Genomic DNA, 22,881 nt, shown 5'->3' on the forward strand with positions numbered 1-22,881 from the left:
CACCTCCTCAAAGAATCCTATCAATCTTGTGAGGCAAGATCTTCACTTCACAAAGCCATGCTGACTGTCCCTAATTAGTCCATGTTTCTCTAAATGCTCATAGATCCTATCTCTTAGAATCCTTTCTGACAGCTTACCCACCATGGATGTAAGGCTCACTGGTCTGTAATTCCCCGGACTATCCCTATTACCTTTTTTGAATAAGGGGACAACATTTGCCACCCTCCAATCCTCCGGTACCATTCCCATGGACAACGAGAACTCAAAGATCCTAGCCAATGGTTCAGCAATCTCCCCTCTCGCCTCACGAAGCAGCCTGGCGAATATTCCGTCAGGCGCCGGGGACTTATCTGTCCTAATATTTTCTAACAGCTCCAACACATCCTCTCTCTTGATATCTACATATTCTCGAACATTACCCTTACCAACACTGTCCTCAGCATCATCAAGACCCCTCTCCTTGGTGAATACTGAAGAGAAGTATTCATTGAGAACATCACCCACTTCCACGGCTTCCAGGCACATCTTCCCACCTTTGTCTTTAATCGGACCTACCTTTACTCTAGCCATCCTTCTGCTCTTCACGTACAAGAAAAAAACCTTGAGATTCTCCTTAACCCTACTCGCTAAAGCCTTTAAATGTCCCCTTCTTGCTCTCCTCAGCCCTTTCTTAAGTTCCTTCCTTGCTGCTCTATATTCCTCACAAGCCCTGTCTGATCCTTGCTGCTTACACCTTATGTATGCTGCCTTCTTCTTCCTAACTAGTTGTTCCATCTCTCTTGTCACCCATGGTTCCTTCACCCTGCCATTCCTTCTCTGCCTCACCGGGACAAATTTATCCCTAACATCCTGCAAGAGGTCCCTGAACATCGACTACATCTCCATAGTACATTTCCCTTCAAAAATGTCATCCCAATTTACATTCTCAAATTCTCGCCTTATAGCCTCATAATTTGCCTTTCCCCAATTAAATATCTTCCCATCCTCTTTGCTCCTATCCCTGTCCATGACAATGCCAAAGGTTATGGAGCAGTGGTCGCTGTCCCCCAAATGCTCACCCACCGAGAGATCTGTCACCTGACCCGGTTCATTACCTAAAACTAGATCTAATATGGTATCCCCTCTAGTCGGTCTGTCAACATACTGTGACAGGAATCCGTCCTGGACACACTTAACAAACTCTGCCCCATCTAAACCTTTGGCACTAAGCAGGTGCGAATCAATATTTGGGAAGTTGAAGTCTCCCATGATAATAACCCTGTTATTTTTGCATCTCTCCAAAATCTGCCTCCTAATCTGCTCCTCAGTATCCCTGCTGCTACCAGGGGGCCTATAGAATACTCCCAGTAGAGTAACTGCTCCTTTCTTGTTCTTAACTTCCACCCATACTGACTCTAGAGAGGATCCTTCTACATTATCCACCCTTTCTGCAGCTCTAATATTGTCCCTGACCAGTATCATCACCCCTCCTCCTCTTCTCCCCCCCCCCCCCAACCATCCCTTTTAAAACACTGGAAACCAGGAATATTCAATATCCATTCCTGCCGTGGTGTCAGCCATGTCTCTGTAAGAGCCACAATATCGTAGTCCCATGTACTTATCCAAGCTCTCAGTTCATCACCCTTATTCCTGATGCTTCTTGCATTTAAGTAAATGCACTTTAGTCCATCCACCTTTCTACTTTTATACCCTGTACTCTGCTTCTCCTTCCTCAAAGCCTCTCTACCTGTCAGATCTGACTTTTCCCCATCCCCTTCTTCCTCTGACCTATCCCTCCGGTTTCCATCCCCCTCGCAAACTAGTTTAAACCTGCCCGAACCACCTAGCAAACCTGGCTGCAAGGATATTGACCCCCCCCTCGGGTTCGGGTGTAACCCGTCCTCTCTGTACAGGTCCCACCTTCCCCAGAAGAGATCCCAATGATCCAGAAATCTAAAACCTTCCCTCCTGCACCAACTTCTCAGCCACGCATTTATTTGCCATCTCCTCCTATTCCTACCTTCACTATCGCGTGGCGCTGGCAGCAATCCCGAGAATGCTACCCTTGAGGTCCTGTTCTTCAGCCTTCTGCCTAGCTCCCTAAACTCATTTTTCAGGACCTCATCCCCCTTCCTACCTATGCCGTTGGTACCAACATGAATTCAGCTTCATTCCATTAAATGGAACTGAATGTACTTGTCTTGGACATTTGGGTGTTGGGAGTACCACAATCACCAGAAAGTCAACCAGTGGGAATGTTGAAACCAAAGTCTCTCTGCTGAACCCAGAACACAATCTATTCTGTCTTCTAGAAGCTAGTAATTGCTTTGCAAAAGCTAGCAGGGAGATTCATTGCTCTGTTTCTTAGCTTTACATGGTGCATTTAGTATCATTGTGAGAACAGAGCCAGCAGCTTATCAGCAATGTTCTGTTGTGTAAAAATATTTCATATCATCTAAATTCCAGGAACCAGAACAATGAGGATGCTGGGGCTATTTCCCTGCAGCATAGGAGGTTGAGGGGCAACCTTATTGAGGTTTATAAAATCATGAGGGCAAAGATAAGGTAAATGGTCACAGTCCTTTTCCCAGAGTAGGGGAGTCTGAGTGGGGAGAGATTTAAAAGGGATCAGGGTGGTAACCTTTCCTCATCGAGGGTGATGGGTATGTGGAATGAGCTGCTAGAGGAAGTAGTAGAGACGGGTACAATTACAATGTTCAAAAGACACTTGGACAGGTTCATTGTTAGGAATGGTTTGGAGGGATATGAGCCAAATGCAGGCAAATGGGACTAAGCAGCTAGTGGGCATGGACACTTTGGGCCGAATGGCCTGTTTCCGTACTGTATGACTCCATGACCTGCCCCCAGGAGCAAGAAGGAAAGGGGGAGGGGGAGAAATGTGATACATGACAGTGGAGAGAAGCAAGTACCCTTTCTGTTCTCATTAAAAAAAGTTTATTCGTTCATTCCTCAGTGGTTTGACAGACGGTCGGAGCCGGAGGTCAGGAGCAAGCCCAGCTTCAGTGTAATTAGCGTTATTGCAGGCTGAACATTGCGCAGTACTTCTAACCTCACTGCATGACTACACCCGATCCGGTAACTGAGCCCTCCTGTGACAGCGTGCTGACAGAAGCCAGCTCTGACCTGGGGACAGCAGCGGGTAGCAGGACAAATGGTTCACTGTCGCACACCGAGATGGTTCCTCACCTGTGCCTGTTTGCCGCGAAGGATGGGGACCTCGAAACCCTGAAGAGCCTGGATGCCAATGGCAGGCTGAATGGGAACATTGAGTATCACCTGGGCGCCTCCCCGGTCCATCACGCAGCCAGAGCCGGCCAACTGGACTGCTTAAAATTCCTCATCACACAGGCTAAGTTGTCAGCGAACAAGCGGGCCAAAAATGGAGCAACTCCCACCCACGATGCTGCTGCCACTGGGAATTTAACGGCACTCCAGTGGCTGACCAGCGCCGGCGGCCGTGACATTCAGGTAGGTGACAGTCATTGGCTGAGGTCGGCGCTGCTACATAAACAGTGGGTTCTTATTGCACAGCAGCGGGAGTCTCAGCTTAGTTGGTGTCACAGAAAGTAAGGAGGCCAAGCAACACTCATGAGAGCTTTAACATGGCAACAAAACATAATTAGTACAGGAGGTAAGGCAGGAGGATATAACGTGTTTACAGCACAGAAACAGGCCCTTCGGCCCATCTAGTCCATGCTGGCCTGGTTTTCTGCCTAGTCCCATCTACCTGCACCCGGACCATAGCCCTCCATACCCCTCTCATCCATGCACCTATTCAAACTTCTCTTAAATGTTACAATTGAACCCGCAGCCACCACTTCCGCTGGCAGTTCGTTCCACACTCACACCACCCTCTGAATGAAGAAGTTCCCCCTCAGATTCCCCTTAAATATTTCACCTTTCACCCTAAACCTATGACCTCTAGTTCTAGTCTCACCCAACTTGAGGGGAAAAAGCCTGCATGCATTCACCTTATCTCTACCCCTCATAATTTTGTATACTTCTGTGAGATCTCCCCTCATTCTCCTGCGCTGCAGGGAATAAAGTCCTAACCTATTCAACCTTTCCCTGTAGCTCAAGTCCTGGCAACATCTGTGTATATTTTCTCTGCACTCTTTCAAGCTTATTTGTATCTTTCCTGCAGGTAGGTGAACAGAACAGCATACAGTACTCTAAGTTTGGCCTCACCAATGTCTTATACAACTTCAGCATAACTACAAACTGTACACTAAAGTCAGAAAATATAAAAAAGACTGTACATATAATAGGTACAAGGTATTCTATGAAGAGGATGTTTTATCGTGGAGTTATACAGGGACCGTACATTTTCATACACAAAGTAAACATGGACAATATCTGGGAGGAATAACCACCTTTATTTAATGCAGGACGTTCACAGGCTCAGCACATTGATCAGGTCTATATAGGGACAGCATGTTATATGGAGGAAGTCAAACAGTAATTATAGGTTCAAGAGTTGTCCAGGGACAGCACAAACATACATGAGGTAAACATGTATAGTACAAGCAGAAGTGTAAGGGACTAAACAACATACTGGAGGTACACAGGGACAGTTAAATATGTGCAGGTAACACAAAGGAACTATGTGTCTGATACAAGTGGTATATAGGGATGGTACAATATACACAGGAGATATAATAGAGACTCTACAATATCTTCACAAAGTATAACAGAGACTGTACATTATATATCGGAGATATAACAGGAACTTACCATATATATATGAGGTATATTAAACACAAAAGTATACAGGGGCCATATATTAAATACCGGATGTATAGCAGGACAAGATATTGGAAGTATATAGAAGCAGTATAATATTTTAGGAGCTGTACAATGACAAATTGTCTGCAGGGATTATGCAGGAGTTATAATGGGAAACATACATGATATACCAGTGATATCCATGACCTGTATATTGGATATATATTCTTTAGAATGTCCAGGAATAGGTACTGAGTCTATAGATTATAGAAAAGGGGATGCACCAGAAATCTGTAAAAAAAAGCATAAAGGAAAAACCTGAGCCAGTTTGTCCAAATTATGTGCAAAGGTGTAACAGGGAATTAGCAATTTCTTTACCTGAGGGAAGGCGCATATCCACAAACTTCCTGAAATTCTTTGTAACAACATATCCAGTGGAGAGAGTAGCTCACTGGGTCCTGTTTATATTAGATACTAATGTAGTTTTTGACACAATGCTTGACACGTTAGAAGGCATACGTGGATTACTTCAGAAGTTATGGCAGCACTTGGGATCTGTCATGGATCAGCAGTGTGGCCAGCGCTGTGTATAATGTTTATAAATGGAATTGTCAGGATAGCAAATGACAGAGAAGAAATGTAGATGTATGTATAGACTGAAGAGATGGGCTGATGAGCGATAATTGTTAAAGGTAAGTGGAAAGCTATGAAGTTGGGAAAGACTAAGATATAGGTATCCCAGGAGAGGAGTTTAGGAATACTGGTAGATGAGTTAGTGAACCCATCAGCATTGTGTGTGCAGGAGTTTTGCACTAAGCATTGACCAGGCCTACCTGAAGTATTATGCATTGCTCCTGCTATTAAGATAAAAGAGAGGTACTGAGGCATTGAAGATGTTGTAGCAAAGAACAACTGAGGTATTAACATTGGGTCATGAGGAGAAGCTGCAAACAATGGGAATACTTACACTAAAGAGCAGGGTCTTTGACGATTCAAGACTTAAAGAAATGTAGAAAAGCTGGTGGAGCTGCTGCCTCACAACTCCAGTGACCCAGGTTTGATCCTGCCCTCAGGCACTGTCTGTGTGAATTTTACATGTTCTCCCTGTGATCGCATGAGTTTTGTCTGGGTTCTCCTGTTTCCTCCTGCATCCCAAAGATGTGTGGGTTGGTAGGTTAATTTTTGACTGTAAAAATGTAGTGTAGATGGGTGGTAGAATCTGGGGGAATTGATGGAACGCTGGAGAGAATAAAACGGGATTAGTATAGGTTTGGTGTAAGTGGGTGCTTGATGGTCAGCATGGACTTCGTGGACCAAAGGTCTGTATGACTTAGGTGTCCTTCAATTTCTTTCTTTTTCAATCTTTTTATTGAATTTCAAATTAATTCAAATTAATATACATAACATTAATAATTATACATATGATGCGAAGAGATCAGGATAACAATAATAACAGTTAATATTTATACTCACAAGGAGTAAAATGTGTAATCTAGACCTCCCACTCTCTTGCTAAGTGTACGTAATGCAAAAAAAAAGAAATTGAAAAGAAATTTAATTATATGAAAAGAAAACGCCCATATCAAAAAAATATATAATAATAGACTGTAGCGACTCACCGTCCGTCCAGGCGAACCGGCTTGGCAGTCAGGTCGCACGGCGTCGGAGCGACGAGGCCCAAGATGGCGGCAGGCCTCGTCTTTCCTGAGCGACGGGGAGAACCCGCGCACGGGAAAGACTTGATTACGTAGTACTTACGTCATTGCCGGTTGCATTGAGCAGGAACAGTCTCCCTTAAAAGGCCCGCGCAAGGCAGGAAAATAGACCAGTTCTTGTTTGACAATCCTTCGACTAGCGTCTTGTTTTATTTCACGGTAGCAACCGCTACATTGGTGACCCCGACGGTCCAAATGGATTTTGGACCCGCGCAATGGACGACAACGCAGCAGCCAACGCAGTGGCCCTCAAGCTGCCCGCCTTTTGGACACTTCGGCCCAGCATCTGGTTTGACCAGGCCGAAGCGCAATTCCACCTTCGGCAGATCACCTCCGACTCCACAAAGTACTACCATGTGGTTAGCTCTCTGGACCAAGAGACAGCCGCCCAGGTCGGGGACTTCATCCAGTCGCCTCCGGAGGAAGATAAGTACCCGGCTTTCAAAGACCTTTTGATTCGGACCTTCAGCCTCTCCCGTCATGAGCGCACCGCCAGCCTGCTTCATCTGGACGGCTTGGGGGACAGATCCCCATCCGCCCTCATGAATGAGATGCTGGCATTGGCCGAGGGACACAAGCCATGCCTGATGTTCGAACAGGCCTTCCTCGAACAACTCCCCGATGACATCCACCTGTTGTTACCTGACGCCGACTTCAGCAACCCCCGTGAGGTAGCCGCCCGGGCGGATGTCCTGTGGAAGGCCAAACACGAGAGCGGTTCATCCGTCGGCCAAATCACCAGGCCGCGAGCCCAACGCCCGCCTCGCTCAGTCCCAGCAACCGAGCAGCCACACCCCAGGAACACAGACGATGACACAGGTGACCAGCTGTGTTTCTACCATCAGAGGTGGGGTGTGGAGGCCCGTCGATGCCGCCCACCCTGCAGGTTTCAGGGAAACGCCAGGGCCAGCCGCTGCTGATGGCTACGGCGGCTGGCCATCGACAGAGCCTCCTATTCATTCAGGACAAGAAATCTGGACGGTGTTTCCTCATTGATACTGGAGCGGAGGTCAGTATTTTGCCCCCGACGGGCCGCGACACTTGTAACAGGCCACCAGGTCCGGTACTCAATGCCGCCAACGGTACAACGATACGGTCTTTCGGCACCCGTACACTTCAATTACAATTCGGCAGCAGCTGTTTTACCTGGACCTTTATCCTTGCCACCGTCGCCCGACCACTCCTAGGAGCCGATTCCCTTCTAACCCACAACCTGTTAGTCGACCTGCGAGGGAAGCGGTTAGTCCACTCTAGCACTTTCCAGACCTATCCCCTGGGGGAAATCAGCCTACCAGCCCCGCACCTGGACTCCATTTCCCTTTCTGGCGAAGAGTTCACCAAGCTCCTAGCCAAATTCCCATCAATTTTGGCACCTTCGTTTACAGATTTTAGGCCCAAACATGGGGTATGACACCACATCATTACTACAGGGCCACCCCTTCATGCCCGAGCACGACGATTACCCCCAGACAAGCTCCACCTGGCAAAGGAAGAGTTCCGTCACATGGAGGAGCTGGGGATTGTTCGCAGGTCAGACAGCCCCTGGGCCTCCCCCCTGCACATGGTCCCCAAAGCCACCTGAGGGTGGAGGCCCTGCGGCGACTATGGCAGCTGAATGACGCCACCACCCCAGACCACTATCCCGTCCCTCACATCCAGGACTTCGCAGTGAACTTACATGGGGCCCGCATCTTTTCCAAAGTGGACCTCGTTCGGGGATACCACCAAATCCCGGTCCATCCAGATGACGTCCCCAAAACTGCGATAATCACCCCATTCGGCCTGTTCGAATTCTTTCGAATGCCGTTCAGCCTTAAGAACACCGCGCAGACCTTCCAGCGGCTGATGGATGCGGTAGGCCGAGACCTGGACTTTGTGTTCATTTACTTAGATGACATACTGGTCACCAGCTGTAACCGCCAAGAACACCTTTCCCACCTCCGCCAGCTGTATTACCGTCTCCGCAATTTCGGCCTCACGATTAAGCCGTCCAAGTGCCAATTCGGACTTGGCTCTATTGATTTCCTCGGCCACAAAATCACCAGCGACGGGGCAACACCCCTACCTGCCAAGGTAGACGCTATCCGCCATTTTGCCCGCCCTGACACGGTCAAAGGCCTACAGGAATTCCTTGGGATGGTCAACTTTTACCATCGATTCATCCCTGCGGCAGCCCGTATCATGCGCCCTCTGTTCTCGCTGATGGCTGGTAAGGGCAAGGACATCACCTGGACTGACGAGGCTGCGGCTGCTTTCGTTAAGGCCAAAGACGTCCTGGCAGACGCCACGATGCTTGTGCACCCTAGGACAAACGTCCCAACCACCCTCACGGTGGATGCATCCAACACCGCGGTGGGTGGGGTACTGGAACAGCTAATCGAAGGCCGCTGGCAACCCTTGGCATTTTTCAGCAAGCACCTTAGACCACCCGAACTGAAATACAGCACTTTTGATTGGGAACTTCTAGCGCTGTATCTGGCGGTCCGGCATTTCCGATACTTTCTTGAAGGCAGACCTTTCACCGCTTTCACCGATCATAAGCCTTTGTCCTTTGCCTTCTCCAAAGTCTCCGATCCCTGGTCAGCTCATCAGCAGCGGCATTTATCCTACATTTCCGAATTCACAACAGACATCCAACATGTCTCCGGAAAGGATAATGTCGTTGCTGATGCACTTTCCAGACCGACCATCCACAACCTATCCTTGGGTGTCGACTACGCGGCCCTAGCTGACACACAGCAAGCCGACGACAAGCTGCCCAGCTACAGAACCGCAGTCTCGGGCCTGCAGCTCCGAGATTTCTTGGTTGGTCCAGGTCAGCAGACCCTACTTTGCGACATCGCAACAGGTCAGCCCCGCCCTATAGTCCCTGCAGCCTGGCGGAGATGCGTTTTCGACTCGGTACATGGGTTGGCGCACCCGTCCATCAGATCAACTGTCCGACTGGTTGCCAGCAAGTTTGTCTGGCATGGCCTGTGCAAACAGGTCAGTGAGTGGGCCAGGACTTGTCCGCACTGCCAGACATCGAAAATCCAACGACACACCAAAATCCCGCCACAGCAGTTCGAGCCTACCCGTAGGAAGTTCGACCACATACACGTCGACCTCGTGGGCCCTCTGCCGGTTTCAAGAGGAGCCCGGTACCTCCTTACCATCGTGGACCGGTTCATGAGGTGGCCAGAGGCAACCCCCCTGACTGACATCACAACTGATTCCTGCGCCCAGGCGCTGCTCACAACTTGGGTCTCACGTTTTGGTGTTCCGGCCCACATCACTTCAGACAGAGGCACCCAGTTCACTTCCAGTCTCTGGGCTGCATTAGCGAACCTGCTAGGGATGCAGCTGCACACCACCACGGCCTACCATCCTCAATCAAACAGGTTGGTGGAACGTTTTCACCGCCATCTGAAATCAGCCTTGATGGCCCGCCTCAAGGGTCCTAACTGGGTTGACGAGCTGCCTTGGGTCCTGCTCGGCATACGCACTGCCCCCAAAGAAGACCTCCGCGCTTCATCAGCTGAGCTTGTGTACGGGGCGCCCCTAGTGGTCCCGGGGGATTTCATACCTGCCCTTCGAGACCAAGGGGAACAACCCCCAGCAGTCCTACAAAGACTGCGCGAGAAGCTTGGCAACTTGGCCCCGATTCCCACCTCACGGCACGGTCAAGCCCCATCCTGCCAGCCCAAAGAACTTCGAGACTGTAAGTTTGTTTTCGTTCGCAGGGGCACACCTCGGGCGCCGTTGCAACAACCATATGAGGGACCGTTCCGAGTCATGAGGAACAATGGATCCACCTTTACTTTGGACGTTGGAGGCAGGGAACAGGTTTTCACGACGGACCGCCTCAAACCGGCCCATTTAGATCTGCAACAACCGGTCGAGGTTTCAATGCCGCAACGCAGAGGCCGGCCCCCTAAGCGGCGGCTGGCACAGCCCACGGACCTTGGGGACTGAATCGCCGGTTCTGGGGAGGGTTGTGTAGCGACTCACTGTCCGGTCAGGCGAACCGGCTCGGCAGTCGGGTTGCGCGGCGTCGGAGCGACGAGGCCCAAGATGGCGGCGGGCCTCGTCTTTCCCGAGCGACAGGGAGAACCCATGCGCGGGAAAGACTTGATTACGTAGTACTTACGTCATTGCCGGTTGCATTGGGTGGCAACAGTCTCCCTTAAAAGGCCCGCACAAGGCGGGAAAATAGACCAGTTCTTGTTTGACGATCCTTCGACTAGCATCTTGTTTTATTTCGCGGTAGCAACCACTACAAGACAAAAGCAAACCAAAAACTTCAAAGAAAAAAAACTGGACTGATTAAAAAAAACATTATTATGTCATCAGCTCTGCTCCTCTATATTCAAAGGTTATTGAAAGGGATTCGAAAAAGGTCTGCTTATATCATATGGAAATATTGAATAAGTGGAGGTGTCCTTCAATTTCAGTGGGTCAAAATCCCAAACCAACAGAAACATAAGATTTCTTTATTAGTCACACGGACATCGAAACACACAGTGAAATGCATCTTTTGCATAGAGTGTTCTGGTAGCAGCCCGCAAGTGTCACCACATTTCCAGCAGCAGCATAGCACACCCACAACTTCCTAACCTGTACGTCTTTGGAATGTGGGAGGAAACTGGAGCACCCGGAGGAAACCCACGCAGACACGGGGAGAACATACAAACTCCTTAAAGACAGTAGCTGGAATTGAACCCAGGTTGCTGGCGCTGTAATAGTGTTACACTAACTGCTACACTACCATGCCTGCCTCATGGGAGCTTCATTGCTGCCATACCCATGAACAGATTTTCTTACAGGTATTTGGTAATGGGCAAAAAACATTTTTCTTGTCAATGACAAGAATGTCTATCCTGAGAGCAAAATTATAAAATCATATTCAACAAATTTACAACACAGCTTTAAGCAGGGAAATGTTTGAAAATTGATTAAATTGTTGAGCACATTTTAGCCACTGTTTATAAATCATTGAAGGTTATGGCACAGAATGAGGCTATTTGGTCCAACATGTTCATTCTGGGCAAAAGTATGCATAATGCTCATCTTGTGCTGTAGTATACTGCATAGCAAGAACTGGATTGAAGTTATCCAAACCCATTTTAACAGAACTTTGAAGAGCCAGCAGACACAAGATGCATCTACAAACATGCAGGACAGTTGGTTTTATTTGTTCAACAATGGCCTTTTTTTTTGCAAAAGATCCATAGCAAAGTATTTCATCTTTAGGACTGAGATGACCATGGTGCAAATGCCCTGCACCTAGCGGCTCAATTTGGCAGATCGGAAATAGTGCGGTAGCTGCTGCAGGCAGGGTATGATCCCATGTTGGAGGCAGACAATGCACTGGCTTCCCTTTCCTTTCCACAAAGCTTCAAGTTCCTGGGAGTGAACATCACCAACAGCCTGTCCTGGTCAAATCACGTAGATGCCACGGCCAAGAAAGCTCACCAGTGCCTCTACTTCCTCAGGAGGCTAAACAAATTCGGTTTGTCCCCTTAGACTCTCACCAACTTTTACCGATGCAACATAGAAAGCATCCTATCTGGATGTATCACGGCTTGGTACGGCAACTACTCTGCCCAGGACCGCAAGAAACTGCAGAGAGCTGTGGACACAGCCCAGCGCATCACGGACAACAGCCTCCCCTCCTTGGACTCTGTCTTTACCTCTCGCTGTCTTGGTGAAGCAGCCAGCATAATCAAAGACACCATCCACCCGGATCATCCTCTTGTCTCTCCTCTTCCATCAGGTAGAAGATACAGGACCCTGAGGGCACATACCACCAGATTTAAAGACAGCTTCTACACCACTGTGATAAGACTATTGAATGGTTCCCTTATACAATGAGATGGACTATGACCTCGTGATCTACTTTGTTGTGACCTTGCACCTTATTGCACTGCACTTTTTCTGTAGCTGTGACACTTAGCTCTGTACTGTTATTGTTTTTAACCTGCACTACATCAATGGACTCTGTACTAACTCAATGTAACTGCACTATGTAATGAATTGACCTGTATGATCGGTATGCAAGACAAGTTATTCACTGTACCTCAACACAAGTGACAATAATAAACCAATACCAATACCAATGGTGCTGTGCCAGCACACTATGCAGCCACTAAGGAAGGCTTTGCAAGTTTGAAACTGCTTATCACACTTGCCCTGAGGTAAGTGGCATGCAGAGACATCCAAGTAAATATAAGATGCTGATAAACTACTGACAGATTTTGAAAGGGAATCAAAACAGGTTTGATTTGCAATCTGTCCTGATCTTTCCGCAGATGTCCCTGCTCTAGATACAGGAAAAATCAGTCCGGGCTTCTGTACCTGATTGCTGTCCAGTGAGGGACAACTACACTCTGAAATGGATGTAAAAGATCCCCTGGCACTGTCTCAGCAAAGGATGGAGGTTAATAGAGTGCTGACTGAAATTTATTCCATAACCAACATGACTAAGACAGATTACCCCATTGCTATTTGTGGAGCTGGCTGCCTTGCTTTCCATAATACACCAATAGCTTTGTTTTGCTTTGCTGTGGATAAGGGGAGCCAGTGCATGTACTAGACAGATATCCAGAGGGCTTTTGGCAAGGAACTGCATTACAGGTCGATGAGAAAATAGTTCATGGTGTAGGAAGTAATATATTGATGTGGATAAAAGTTTGCCTGGCTAACAGGGAACAGAGAGGGAACAGGGAACAGAGAGCAGGCATAAATAGGTCTTTTCCTGGTTGACAAGATGGAACAAATGGAGTTCCGCAGGGACTGGTGCCGGGACCTCAACTTTTTACAGATGACATACATAACTTAGATGAAGAGACTAAGGACACAGAAAGGAAGGTAAGTTGTGAAGAGGACATAAGGAGGTAACAGAGAGATACATATAATTGAGTGGGCAAAAAATGGAGTATAATGTGGGGAAAATGTGAAATTGTCCATTTTAGCAGGAAAAATAAACAATGTCATGTAAGTGGTGAGAGAATACAGAGCTGTGAGATGAGATCCAAGAGCCTGAGAGCATTTGAATGGACCTCTACTAAGCTAAAAGATGAACTCCTGAACTCTGATCTCCCAATCTACCTCGTTGTGGCCCTTGCACTTCATTTGTCTACCTGCGCTGCTCTTTCTCTGTAACTGCAACACTATATTCTGCATTCTGTTTTTTTACTACCTTGATGTACTTATGTATGGCATGATCTGTCCAGATGGCATACAAACAAAAGCTTTTCACTGTATCTCAGTACATGTGATAATAATAAACAAATACCTATAAACCAATACCAGTTGAAAAAAGCTAGTATGCAGGTTCTGTGAATAATTAGAAAAGCCAGTAAAAAGTTACTGTTTATTGCTAGGGGAAGGGGCGGCAAAAGCAGAGAGCTTTTCTTCTGTTATATAGCACACGGTTGAGACCACATCTAGAGTATTGGTCTCCTTATTTACGGGAGGATATAAACGTATTGGAGACGTTCTGTTGGTGGCGCTCGATGGACTAAGTCATAACTTGGCTTTGGTCCAATCACTTTTTAATCTTCCATTTACCATTCTTTAATAAGTTTTTTACAATACTGGCACAAGTTTAATTTTGATTTTTAACTGTTGAAATGAGCATCAGATCTAAAGCGTCAGCTAATGGTAAAGGTAATGGAGACCAACCTACTTTGGAAGCTATTTCTAATCTGGATAGAAAGTTTGACCAGAGCTTTGCCGAATTGAAGTCCATTTTAAAGGACTTTGAAGACAGGCAAAATACACTTATCCAGGAAAACGCCAAACAAAAGCAATTAAATGCTGAACTCGACCGAGCTGGTAAAAAGAGAGATGCCAAACTCCACTCACTTGAAAAAGCCTTAATTACGACCAAGCAAAACCTGGAAAAGCAACAACGAGGATCATCGACCTGGAGGGACGCAGCAGGAGGAGAAATTTAAGAATCATCGGTTTTCCAGAGAACACCGAGACTGGTAACCCTACAGAATTCTTTTCTAAACTTCGGGTCGATGTGTTTGGTTCCAAAATGTTGCCTGTTCAGCCCATTCTCGATAGAGCTCACAGAGCAATAAGATTCAAACCTGCTCCGGACCAAAAACCTCGGCCAGTAATATTGAGATTTCATTATGTCAACATCAAGGAACTCTTGATTTGTACCGCTCATGGACGTGGAATGATTCAATTTAAACAACGGAAGTTTTGAATAGTTGAAGATTACACCCTAGAAGTTATGAAAGAATAGCTGACTATGAAAGAATGGCTCATCTCTATCAAAGCAATTATCATCCTGCATTATTATTCCCAGCAAGGTTGAGAATTACACTATCTGATAAATCTCGCAAATGGTTTAAATCCGTCCAAGAGGCCGAAGAATTTCTTATGAACTATCTTTTAATTTTAGAAGCTAAGAAATGCGGAAGAGACAGTGTTTTTCCTTTGATTTACTACCTACTTGCTTCATTATCCAATTAATTTTTAGATTTAAACCTTTCCTTTTCCTTCTTTTAATATTTCTAATGTTTTGTTTTAATAATAATTAAGAATTTAACAAAATGACTGATCCTTTGCTTTCTTTTTGAAATAACTATTAAACTGTATCTTTTAAATGCCAACTGTTAATGCCCTTTGGTTCTGTTTCAATTTCACAACTGTGGTTGTTAGCTCGATAACTTTATTACAACTATGTCAATAACCTTTAGACCAAACATGGAAGGTTTATATTAGCTGACAAGATTAAAGAAATCGATAAAAAATATTCTGATACTCCTAATTTGGAGCTTTATAAAAAGAGAACAGAACTCCAATTACAACATCGTTTATTACTAACATCTTCAATTGAAAATCTACTACTTAAAAACAAAAGTCAATTTTATATACATGGTGACAAATCTGGTAAATTATTGGCCAACCAATTGAAAGCTATTTTATCTAAACATCAGATTAATAAAATTCGTAAACCAGACGGTACCTACCCGATAAATCATGTTCAAATTAACAAATCCTTTCAAGAATTTTATTCTTCTTTATACCAATCAGAATCCCCTGAGGATTCTACATTAATGCATGAATTTTTAAGAGATTTCAAGATTCCCCAATTGTCTTTAAATAAACGTTCTACATTAGATGCTCCCATTTCGGAGGAAGAAATAAAGAAAGTAATATTTTCAATGAACTCGGGTAAAGCACCCAGCCCTGACGGATATACAGCCGAATGTTTTAAATCCTTTTCTGATATTCTTGTTCCCTGGTTAGCAAAAATTTTTAAAGATGCCCTATCAGTGGGTAAACTACTACAATCTTTCTATGAAGCAACTATTTCTTTAATTCTTAAAAAGGATAAAGATCCCACTGAATGTGCATCTTATATACCTATTTCTTTATTAAATGTAGATTCAAAAATATTTTCCAAAATATTGGCCTTTAGATTGGAAAAGGTTCTTCCACAAATTATCTCTGAAGACCAGACAGGATTTATTCAGAATCGTTATTTACATTTTAATATTAGGAGATTAATGAATATTATATACCCCTTCATCCCAAATTCCAGAATGTGTTGTCTCACTAGATGCTGAAAAGGCGTTTGACAGAGTCGAATGGGAATATCTATTCATTACACTTCAAAAATTTAATTTTAGCCCTAAATTTATATCTGCGAATAAACTGATTTATTATACACCTATGGCTTCAATACTTACTAATAATCAAAGATCTCCTTTGTTTAGGGTTTTTCGAGGTACTAGACAAGGTTGCCCTTTAAGCCCTTTATTATTTGATATTGCTTTGGAACCCTTGGCTATTGCACTCTGGGATTCTTCAAATGTATGTGGCATTACTCGCAGATAGAAGATTCATAAGATATCTCTTTACACAGATGACCTGCTACTTCATATTTCTAATCCGGAGGAATCTATCCCTGCAGTACTATCGCTGCTGGATCAGTTTAGTGTTTTTTCTGGCTATAGACTAAATCTTAATAAGAGCGAACTTTTTCCATTAAATATGCAAACCCCAATTTATAGGCAATTACCTTTTAGATTGGTAACTGACTATTTTATGTATTTAGGTGTTAGGATTACCAAGAAACATAAGGACTTATTTAAAGCTAATCTATTGCCTTGAATTGACCATGTTAAACAGTTATTTACTAAATGGTCCCCACTGTCTTTATCATTGGTAGGCCGAATTAATGCGGTTAGGATGAATATTTTACCAAAATTTTTATATTTATTTCAAGCGATTCCAACCTTTGTCCCGAAATCTTTTTTTGACACTGTTGATTCTAAAATTCTTTCATATATTTGGCAGAATAAAAACCCAAGGTAAAGTAAAAAATATTTACAAAAACTAAAAAAGAATAGTGGTTTAGATTATATTATCGGGCAATTAATATCAGATATTTAATTTTTTGGATACAAGATTTAGATGTAATTCAATGTCCCAAATGGGTACACCTTGAGCACCAGTCAGTACTTGGATTGTCATTAGTTTCTATTTTAGGAGCTTTACTCCCTTTAGCATTTACCAAATTATGTAAACATATGATTAACTCAATTGTTAAACATACAATACGAATATGGTTTCAATTTCGTAAATTTTTTGGATTGAATAAATTTAACTTGTCAAGACCCATTCAATCTAATTTTTTCTTTCATCCATCCAGAGTAGACTCAGCTTTTTCTATATGGAAAAGGAAGGGAATAATATGTTTTCGTGATTTATTCATTGATAACTGTTTTTCATCTTTTGAACAACTGTCTAACAAATACAATTTGCCTAGATCACACTTTTTTTGATATTTGCAGACTAGAAATTTTTAAAAGCTACTATACCCTCTTTTCCATTACCTTACAAAACTGAAATTACGTAAAAAATTTTAGGTCTTAATCCTTATTAGAAGGCCTTGATAGCAATAATCTGTGATTTAATTATGAAAATACATCCAGAATCACTGGACAAAACTAAGAATGAATGGGAAAGTGAACTTCAGACATCTTTACCTACAGAGACATGGAAGAAAATTCTTCATTTAGTTAATACATCTTCAATGTGTGCCAGACACTCTTTGATACAGTTTAAGGTAGTTCACAGGACCCAGATGTCAAAAAATAAGCTAGCCCATTTCTATCACCATATAAATCCTATATGTGACAGATGTAAATGAAATGTGGCTTCTTTGACACATATGTTTTGGTCCTGTCCTCTTTTGGAAAAATATTGGAAAGACATTTTTAACATTATCTCAACTGTATTGAATATTGATTTACAACCTCACCCATCACTGCAATTTTTGGATTACCAAGGATAGAGTCTGGCCATTTATCTGCTTCTGCTTACCGTATGATTGCCTTTGTCACATTAATGGCCAAATGATCCATTTTGTTTAAATGGAAGGAACCAATACCCACTACTACTTTTCAATGGTTATCTCAAACTATATCATGTTTAAACTTGGAAAAAATTGGGAGTGGTACTGTTGATCCTTCGCTTAAATTTGAAGATATTTGGAGTCCATTCATCCAATATTTTCACATGATATAGATCCCCTTTCAATAACTTTCTAATTTAAAGGAACGGAGTTGATGACATAATATTGCTCTGTTTTTACTGAGAAATTTCAGTCCAGTCTTTTGTTTTTCTTTTTTTTGTTCTTTTTTGAAATTTTTCTGTTTAGTTTGGTTTGATATATTGTTTATAACTTTTCTTATTGATTTGGGGATTTTTTTTCTTTCTTTTCTTCTATATATATAATAAATCTTTTTCTTTCCTTTCTTTTATATTATATTCATTTACTAAGAGATCGAGGGATCTACAGATTTTTTTTATATTTTATTGTTCTTTATGATTATCTATGCTATGATTGTTCTCCTGATCTCTTAGTATTACATGTACAAACATTAATGTTATATATTAATCTGTATTAATTTGAAAACTAATAAAAAGATTGAAAAAAAAAGAAAAAAGAAGTATTGGAAGCAGTTCAGAGGAGGTTTACAAGATCGATACCTGGAATGGATGGGTTGTTGTGAGAGGAACTAGCAGTGTGTCTCCCAGAGTTTAGAAGAGTGAGAGGCGACTTGATTGAAATATGTAAGATCCTGATGGGTTTTGACTGGATGAAGGTGGAGAGGATGTTTCCTCTTGTTTGTAAATGTTTGTTTTAGATAGAGGTGAGGCATTTATTTTTCTCTGAGGGTTGTCATTATTTGGAACTGTCTTCCTCAAAGGGCAGTGGAAGCAGAATCTTTGAGTATTTTAAGGCAGAGTTGGGCTCTTGATATGTGAGGGAGTGAAAGGTTACCAAGGCTAGGTGAGTATGAGGTTACAATAGGATGAGCCATAATCTCACTGTATGGTGGAACAGGCTCAAAGGACTGGTAGACTACTTGGGCTCCTGTTTTGTATGTATGTTCATCTGTGTATAAAGTATTGAAAATCTGCAGAGTGCCTTGGGATATCCTGAGGTCATATTTAAAACAAAAGATCGCTAGTTTTTTCTCTCATTGTGTGTTTACATAGAGCAAGGTCCTTTAGATCCAGTACCCCTGCTGATCTAAGTCAGGAGCTCCCTACCTGTTAGCATCATTGGAGTACCTTTGGCAGAAGGACTACAGTGGTTCAAGAAGGCAGCTCACCACACCTTACTCAGGGCAATTAAGGCTGGGAAACAAATCCTTGGCTTTGCCAGTGATGTCCAGATTCTAAAAAAAATGAATAAAAAGTGTGGCTCAGCTGCTTTGTTTTGATTTTGCAGTACTTGGTGGAGATTTATTTGGAGCTTGCAGACTTGGTTAGAGCTCTTGTCCCTTGGTCAGCTTTTTTGGGCACCAGCAGACTCATGTGATATGGATCACCTGGGGACTGACAGCCTAGTAACTAGAATATGCTACTGGGAAGCCATGACTAGACTGCACTGCAAAAATACCACTTCCAAAGGAGCCCGTATGGCCTGAGAATTGCTACAGTCCAAATAACAGCCTTACATTTGTCAGTAATATGGTGATATTGATTGAGGGGTTAAGATTGCCAGAACACCAATGAGAGCTCCCCTCTCTTGCCTTGAGATACTACCATGAAATCTCCTGATTCTACTGTGATATTTTGCTGCCATATGGGCTCATTGTCTGGGCACCCAAAGGAAGAATCAACACTTTATTGAGGGGTTGAAAGGGAATGTTTTATCCATGCCTCTTGACTCTGGGTCTGAAGGTTATGGGTTCAAGTCCCATTTCAGTACTGTACGGAGAAGGTGCTCCCAAGTAATGAACTCAGTAATGGATGCTGTCTTTCAGATCAACTGTTAAACTGAGACACCTTTTATGTGGCATTAATGTGAAGAAGATCTGAGGAGTTGTCTCCGGTGTCCTTGACCAATATTTATTCCATCAACATTATTGAAAACAGATTGTCTGGTTGTTATCACATTGCCCTTTGCGAGAGCTTGTTGCGTGCAGGTAGGCTGTTGCATTTCCCACATTACATTTCAAACATTCTTTGTTTGCTGTAAAGCTCTTTGGCACAGACTGAGTTTGTGACAAATGCCACATAACTGGAAATCTTTCTCAATTTATTTTTTAATCTGCCCTCTTTCATTCAATACCAAATGACACATTTCATTACAGTCTCACCATAAGTAAAATGCAAAAATACTGACTTTGGTACGGAGATGTGAAGACCCCTCTGCTTGAAGCCTGAACTCTGATAACCGCAGAATCATTTGGTTACCAGGCATCTTTACCTGCTATTGTGCTGTGCAGCCTGTCACCTGTTTAGGTGATTGGCTATGCATGGAACAACTGTGGCCTTTCAAAGAGCTGATCCCCACTCTCAGGTGCAGTCTGTTTAGGGATCGATCAATGCTTCATATCTAATGCAATATTTTCCCTTACAGCACTTGCTGATGTGTCCCAGCTCTTTTTCACCTGCTTCCTGTACAGCATCATGCCTACAGTTTACCTTAACATTCTTTCCAAGGCACAGAAACATCTCTCTCCTTGACTATTTAGTGGCAACTCTTCAAACTTTTTTAATACCCTTTTGGTAAACACCATAATGTTGCCAGGGTTCTCCCAGGATTAGTGAGCCTCCCACTGACTTTTTCTCAGACCTGTTGGCAGCCCCCGCCTCTGGTTGCTGTGCAGTTTTTGTTGGAAGCTGCTGAAGGTTCCTCAGTGGATCAGTTCTGGCATTTGCTCTGCTCGGGATGAAGCTTGCCAGGATGAGCAGTAAGGAAAGATAAGCCCTTTAACAGGCACTTGGCCGTATCATTCAGTAAAGGGTCCCATTATTGCCCAAGGCAGACGCCAAACACAGGTAATGCCTAACGTGTTGATTTTAGCTTTGGTCCAAAGGTGCACACCCACTTAACACAGGCTGTCCCAATGCCAACATCATCTATGTTACAGCTGCTTTACACTTATTCAACAGCTGCTGCACATATCAGTTCCTACCCTAATGAGGGTACATAAGCTATTCAACAACAGAGAATATTATAACTGGGGTTTGTCCAGTCCAAGCCCAGTGCCACTTGATCAGTGCTCATGTTCCACCATTCAAAAGCTTCTCCCTTTCTTATTCCCTGGACTCTTAAATTTTCATGGTGATCAGGGTGGTAAACTAAGCTAGTTTTTTTTACCAGCAATTCAGCTTTTGTCCAGTTTAATAACTCTGAAGTTATCTTCACTTCCATTGGCTCATATCTCAAGCCTTTACATTGCAGCTGAGGTGTTGCAGTCTCTGTGCATTCTTTCAATGCCAGGCGTTCTCCAAGATTTTTATTTCAATGTGAGCTTTTCAAACTGCAAGACTGATTCGTTGAAAACTATTGCAGTCAAGGAGACCATTTGACATGTTGTGCCTGCCTTGGTTCTTTGAAGGACCTTTTTAATTAAACTCCCTCCCCTGTTCACAGCACTGCAAATTTTACCTTTCCAATTATTTACCCATTGCCTCTTAAAAGTTGCTGTTGAACCTTCTTGCAGGTGAAGTTTTTCAGATTATAACCATTTGCTGTTCAAAAGAGTATCTAGCTTCATCTCCCCTCTGGTTCTTTTGACCGAGGGCACATTTGTGCCCTCTGTTTACTGACCCCAGCTTTTAGAAGTGGTTTCTCCACATCTACAATATCAAAACTGTTCATAATGTTACACATTTTCAACAAGTCTCATCAATATTATCAGATCTAAGAGTAACTATCTTTGCTTTTCTTGTCTTTCCACATTCCTGAAGCTTTCATACCTCAGACAGCCACCATTCTCAAATATCTCCCATGCACCCTCTCTGGAGCTGGTGTAGATGTACAGTATAGACCTCTTTAGGTTTAATTAAACCATTAATGGAACCATGTGAGTAACTCTTCCCTGGTATTAAATACCATCCTTATATACTTGGTGTATATCCTGGAACTCCCTGGAATTGGCCAATTGGTTTCTTATTGTCACATGAGGTACAGTGAAAAACTTGTCTTGCATACAGTTCATACAGATAATTTCATTACAATAGTGCATTGAGGTAGTACGAAGTAAACCAACAACAGAATGCAGAATAAAGTGTTTCAGTTACAGAGGAAGTGCAGTGCAGGTAGACAATAAGGTGCAAGGCCATAACGAGGCAGAGCGTGAGGTCAAGAGTCCAGCTTATCGTACTAGGGGACAGTTCAATAGTCTTATAACAGTGGGATAGAAGCTGTCCTTGCGCCCAGTGGTATGCACTTTCAGGCTTTTCTATCTTCTGCCCGATGGGAGGGGTGAGAAGAGAGAATGTCCAGAGTGGGTGCGGTCTTTCATTATGTTGGCTGCTTTACTGAGGCAGCGAGAAGTGTAGACAGAGTGCCTGGAGGGAAGGTTGGTTTCCATGATCAGCTGAGCTGTGTCCACTCTCTGCAGTTTCTTCCAGTTACGGGCAGAGCAGTTGCCATACCAAGCAGTGATGCATCTGGATAGGATGCTTTCTATGGTGCATCAATAAAAATTGGTAAGGGTCGATGGGGGCATACCAAATTTCCTTAGCTTCCTGAGGAAGTAGAGATGCTGGTGAGCTTTCTTGGCCGTGGCATCCACGTGGTTGGACAAGGACAGGCTATTGGTGATGTTCATTCCTAGGAACTTGAAGCTCTCAACCCTCCTGACCTCAGCACTGTTGATATAAACAGGAGCGAGTCCACAACCTCCCTTCCTGAAGTCAATGACCAGCTCTTTTGTTTTGCTGACATTGAGGGAAAGGTTGTTGTCATGACACCATCTCTCTATCTCCTTCCTATATTCTGATTCATCATTATTGGAAATATGGCCCACTATGGTGGTATCATTTGCAAACTTGTAGATGGAGTTAGAGCAGAATCTGGCCACACAGTCATGAGTGTATAGGGGGTAGATTTTGGGGCTGAGGATGCAGCCTTGTGGGGCACCAGTTTTGAGAATGGTGGAGGTGTCGGTGCCTATCCTCA

At 43.8% G+C, this 22,881-nt stretch overlaps 1 pseudogene; it reads left to right on the top strand.

The window, feature by feature from the left end:
* The first annotated feature begins 3,057 nt into the window (after positions 1-3,057).
* The window catches only part of LOC127571839 (alpha-1,4-N-acetylglucosaminyltransferase-like), a 46,897-nt pseudogene continuing 27,073 nt past the window's right edge, over positions 3,058-22,881 (top strand).

The sequence above is a fragment of the Pristis pectinata genome, chromosome 6 (assembly GCF_009764475.1).
Source record: "Pristis pectinata isolate sPriPec2 chromosome 6, sPriPec2.1.pri, whole genome shotgun sequence".
NCBI classification, from domain to species: domain Eukaryota; kingdom Metazoa; phylum Chordata; class Chondrichthyes; order Rhinopristiformes; family Pristidae; genus Pristis; species Pristis pectinata.